At 42.6% G+C, this 5,888-nt stretch overlaps 1 pseudogene; it reads right to left on the bottom strand.

Annotated features, from left to right (window-relative positions):
• Positions 1 to 571: 571 nt before the first annotated feature.
• Positions 572 to 5,094, bottom strand: LOC147464661 (uncharacterized; annotated as a pseudogene).
• Positions 5,095 to 5,888: the final 794 nt, after the last annotated feature.

The raw sequence follows: 5,888 nt of genomic DNA, 5'->3' as shown, positions 1-5,888 counted from the left end.
CTTTGCTCCAAACACAACGTGGCTATTTAAAATTCTTCGACGACATAGGAAGCCATACACATTTTGGTTCAGAAATAATGGAAGCAAGTGAAGGTATTGCAGATGTGGATTCTATGCTTATGCCTTCACAAAAAACAAATTTGATAAACTTCTTATTTTGGAAGACATGGACAACACATGTCACATTAAATTGTCGGCAAAACAAGATAACCAAGTGCATGCTCAAGAGCCGAGACGTTCCTCATGTATGTATCAAAGTGTTCAAGTGGTCATGCAATGTGGTGCTATCAACAACACTATTTGTCCATGGTGCAATCCATACAACTCGTGTTTCATTTTTATTGTTAGCAAGGTCAAGCATTATAAGGTCAAGAAGATGTTTTTCCAATTCAATGAGAGACATATAACAATTGAAGAGACAAATCAAAGCTTGCAAAACATCATTGTTACTATTATATGTAGACCAAAAATTTGGCAAAACATAAAGCTTTTTGTCATTTACAAAAAAGGATGAAGGATAGGCAGCCATACTACCGTTCTTCAAGCAAAAGGTTAGGAGGAAAGATACAATTTAGGGTGCCTTGTAATCAATCACAAAACCGTGCTTGTCTATAGAGTATGTTCCAGCTTTGCTAAAGGCAACAAGAGATGATTTCAAGTCTAACAAATTCTCATAAAACAGGCTGAGAAAAGGCTTGGGAAAATTTAGAACTACATCCACGATATTTCCTTGCAGAATTACTTGTACAGCTTCTCCATTTTGCAAACAGATTTTAGCTTGAAGAGAAGGCAACTTCACAATCTACACAGGCTTTCCCCGCGAGTAACAAAAGGGGTTGCAAATTTGACGACTAACATTTCTGCCTTTGCAAGAGTCACACACATATTCCACCTCCAAACTGTTGATGTTAACAATCTCCAAAGTTCCAAAGACCTACAAACCATTATGAGATTACAACTTGCAAGCAATGCTCACGCAAATAGATCTAGTTAAAGTAGATTACCTTCTTCCCAAATCCCATACTAGTGACTTGTTTTGAGAGATGCTACGAGAAAACACTCTTTAGATTTTTTGGCAATGCACAAATAAGAGTTGCGTCCCCCACAGATAATATGCTTGATGCTGATTTGAAGACGTTGATGTTGTGCGCAACACATGAAAAAGAACCCTTGGTTTTCAAAGCATCAACCATGAGATGATAATCGACACACCTGGAAGGAACAAATAGCAACTGCACAAATAATCCAGATTAGAGATAAGACTTAAGATATCAAGGCAAAATAGATCAAATTGATGAGTCACACTTGCTCTATCACTGGATGCAGGGCCATCTACGATGGTTAAACGATAACTATCACCACCATCGGACCTTGTGGAGGTCTCAACCTTCACAACAGTGAATGCGATAGTGGGAGCGAACTCAATCACTGCCTTATCAGTAAGCAACTCCTTAATTCTATGTTCACGGTAAATATGTACACAGCAATCAAATCTTTTAGCTTTTACAACAGTAGTGGCAGCATTTGCATAGAGATCCCACAAGCTAGTACCTCCATCTTTCCACACTTTTCTCTTGACATACGCCCCCTCAATACGCTGTCGTGCAGCTCTGCTGCCATGTAGAGAAACAGAGCAGACAAATGCAAGCTAAGCTTCTTTGAAGCCTACACATTTAATGGTCAATGATCAGGGCTTGTTAACAGGCCAAGTTTAATGATTAATGTATGCCAGATGCGGCTTTAAAAGGCCAATTGATACCTTAATGATTCCAGAAATGACTATTCTTGAAGTGATCACAGATGGGAGTTTATGATCTAGAACTGTAGTGCTTAAAGTGCTCTACTGGCCTGTCTTTACGGCTCGTCGATTGGAGCTACGATGAAGAAGTTATGGCATATTGAAGTTTGAGTCGATTGCAGATCCGTACTGGATTGGGCAACTGCAAGATCTGTACCGGATTGGGCAACTGCAACTGAGGTGACAAAAATAAAATGAATGCATGGGCTTGAAGTGCTCACTTTGTGGAGCACGTCGGTCTTTTCAGAGCAGTGATCGGAGTCTCGGTCGCCAAGATATTAGCCGTTAAAGATTCACCGGGGGCCGGCTTCGTACCAGTTCGGTCCGCTCGATTGGAGTGCAGCAAAGTAAGTGTTCGAAGAGAATCTTGTCCAAAATATTATCTCTGACAGTGCATTGATAGCAGCTACATGTACGTCAAATGTGGTGTATGTACGTCTCATTAAGTACAAAAACTGCTTGAAGAGCTTCATGTGATCTCATGGAAAGCATTGATTGCGGGATTGACCCCGAGGGGAGAGAATCCCTCATGAGACTGTTGACAAGGACTGCTCGAAAGAGATGTCGTGCTTGGCAGTGATTTGGCCGACATGTATGCTAAATGTGATGCCCTTACAAAGGCTATGGCCGCCTATACTCACAATTCAAATGGCCGCCCAAGGGCCACAACCTTGGCCGCCCACTTAGTAAACTAAGGGCTTTAGTGTGTAAGGGAAAAATAAAAAGCAAAGCATGGCGGGCAAGCAGACAGCGAGGGGCGCAGGGGGTGAGATGATGCTTGTAGCGCCTTCCCTGAGGCTCAGACAGGCACGCTCCTGAAGCGGAAACTCCTTGACATCCCAGGGCGACCACTTTCGGAGCCTGTCACAGCAAATTTCATGCTAGTCGAACCCCGGCCCTGCCACTTCATAAATAGGACTCCCACGCCATGTCACTGACGGCGCCGTCGTTGTGCAGGTTGTTGGTAAGTGAGACCGGGTGAGTAAAGAGAAAAAAATATAGGGTTACGAGGGGGGAGCAAGAGAGGCATGAGGAGGATATCAATTAGGAGAAAAAGAAACGATCTCTCTCTCCCTCTCTCTCTCTCTCTCGTTTGTGTTGGGGACAACACGGCAAGGAAGGCTCTCTCTCTCTCTCTCTCTCTCTCTCTCTCTCTCTCTCTCTCTCTCTCTCTCGTTTTCACAAGGGGCAAGCCAAGGCGAGGAGGAAGAAGTCAAGCAAGCGGAGCTTGAGAAGAGCTTGTCGAGGCAAGCAAGCAAAGCAAGGGAGGAAGCTTGTCGAGGCAAGCAAGTGGGTCGAGAAGAGCTTGTAGAGGCAAGCAAGCGAAGCAAGAGAGGCATGAGGAGGATCTCGATTAGGAGGAAAAGAAACGATCTCTCTCTCCCGCTCTCTCTCTCTCGTTCGTGTTGGGGACGACACGGCAACGAAGGCTTTTTCTCTCTCTCTCTCTCGAGTTTTCACAAGGGGCAAGCCAAGGCGAGGAGGAAGAAGGCAAGCAAGCGGATCTTGAGAAGAGCTTGTCGAGGCAAGCAAGCAAAGCAAGGGAGGAAGCTTGTCGAGGCAAGCAAGTAGGTCAAGAAGAGCATGTCGAGGCAAGCAAGCAAAGCAAGGGAGGAAGCTTGTCGAGGCAAGCAAGTAGGTCGAGAAGAAGCTTGTCCAAGCAAGCAAGCTTGACCAAGGCAAAGATCTCTCAAACTCTCTTTCGATCTCGTTCTTGAAGCTAAGCAAGGAAGAGCTTGGACAACTACAAACCCCTAAGCTATCGGGGCGAGTTTGGAAGATCTCTTAAGGGAAAGTGAAGGAGTAAAACTGAGGAATCTGTGAAGGGGGTGAAGACCGAGAAAGACGAGGGGGGGGGGGGGGGATGTTGAAAGATCTCTCTCAATTTTTCTCTCAATTAAGCATAAAAAGGACGACAGAGGCGATCAGAGGATGCTACATAGAGATAGCTTGCAGAGAATTTGGCAATAATTGAAGCATAAAGATTTAGGCAATGAGTAGAATTAGGTACATGAGACAGATAAAGCGACAAAAGGGAATCTCATCACCGACAATAGTCTGAAGGTTGATTAAGCATTGTATTAAGTCCGGTGTCGTTAACGGCCCGGTTAATCCGGTAAACGGGAGCTTAAACTCCTAGTTAGCAGATGATCCAAGTGACGGTGCTGTTAACAGCCCGCCTTGGCTAAGAATTCAATTGTACTCAAATCTTTAATCAATTAATTGAAGGGTACGGTGATTTCCAGATTCAGTTGCATCTATTTCTCTCATTCTCTCTCTTTCACACCTCTCACAGCCAGAGGCCCGGCGCCTGCCCGGCTCACGTAGCGAACACTCATTGACAAACACTTCTGTGACAACAAAGGTGACAGTGTTCTTGGACTCTCTGTCTATTAAGTCAGCCTTCAAATGTTGCGCATAGCTAGCTTTAGGTATTTTATAAGTACCATACTTGCATAACACTTTTCCCTCAAATGCAAAACGAAAGGTAATAGCAGCAGAAAGCTCTGATATGGAAAAAACCCTAAGAGAAGGCACTAATGCCAATTGCGAGCCAAAGTTGTCACTTATTGGTTCATCACTCTCCTTTGGTGCGACAAAAGCGGAGCTCGAGTCATGAGGCTGTACAGAGAGGCCTGTGACATAAATATGTTATTCACAACCTTAAACAAGCTTCAAATCATGGACATAATAGAAATACATTACCACGTGCATAGCTTAGAGCTTTTCTTAAGGCTTTAGAAGGGGATGACCTCTTCAACTTTGGAGCAAGATTTTTCAAAAGCTTTGGGGACAAATTGGATTTGAAAGAAGGAGAGAAATGTGTTTCAGGTAAATCTAACAAACCAGAGGAAGCAGGAAGGTCTATCGTAGCTTGCACACCCTCTTTACCCACATTAGAACACTCAAGGTCATCTTCAAAATCAAAAGCAAGTTCCTCCTTATTCAAGTTAGGATCGGTAAGAATGTATTATAAGTTTCGAGCAAGAAATCAAGGCAAAACGTGTAACAATAGCTCAAAACTCAATAGAGACGAGTTCAAAAGGCCCTAACCAGACATTGGATGATCCATGGAGACCTGGTATGTAGGTAGAGCTAAGACTTGATAGTACAAGTCCAAAAAAGGGAGAGCTGAAGTGAGGAAACAACAACACAGCAGAAATATCCCAGCACGTTATCAGGAAGACCAGAGGAGCAGAAAACGCCTTGCAAACTCTATATATAGCTGGATGGCTAGAGGCTTTTATAAAGAATGCAAACGTGATGGATATTAAGAAAATAAGTTGGACAATCATAAGCTAAATATCCAGGTCTTAAAAGCGGATCTCTAGAGAGAGAAGGCTACAATTCAGGTATTTTAAAAGCCACTTTCTAGTGAGAGAAGATAATAATAAACAAAATTGGCAAATCGAGGCAAACAAGTTTCTTCTTTATGGTGGGTGACAGCTGGCACCAAGATATGTGAGAATATCCAAGCTAAAAACAAAAGCCGATAAGATTTTTCACTGTTAACAAGGCATTTATCAGACATACAGAAAGATATAATACATCAAGGACCAAACTCGATTTAAAAATATAAACCCAAGCTCAATCAAAACACCATATGGTCACTTTCATATCCGCAACGAACCCACAGCAGAAACAACAATCCAAAATATTGTTCAAAAATAATAACAAGAAAATAGAAACTGCTTCTTCAAAATATTATCCGTTCAAATAAAGCTAGCTCAGGGCTAGACTTTTCCGAGTATCACAACTTCTATCTGCAGTGACGCAGACCTGCATATGCCATACACCAAAACTGAAGGCTGCAAATGAACACCAAATTACATTTCTATATAGCATGCCAAATCACAAACGCCAGAAACTTGTTACAAAATTCACAGAAAAACCAGAGCATGTTAAGCATAACACAAACCATACACAAATTTCACCCAGCAGCTAGCTTGCACGACATCGAATATATAAACAGTGTTAATTGACAGATATGAATGTGAGACTTTCACAAAAAAAATCCATATTACATCAACAAGCAGCAGACAGAGTAAGAAACATAGATACTCCAATCCTGTTTATTCTGCCAGCAACC

The sequence above is a fragment of the Adiantum capillus-veneris genome, chromosome 1, assembly GCF_014529385.1.
Source record: "Adiantum capillus-veneris isolate H3 chromosome 1, ASM1452938v2, whole genome shotgun sequence".
Classification (NCBI taxonomy): domain Eukaryota; kingdom Viridiplantae; phylum Streptophyta; class Polypodiopsida; order Polypodiales; family Pteridaceae; genus Adiantum; species Adiantum capillus-veneris.
Note: the sequence above shows the minus strand (reverse complement) of the source record. Positions and strands in the feature narration are given on the sequence as shown.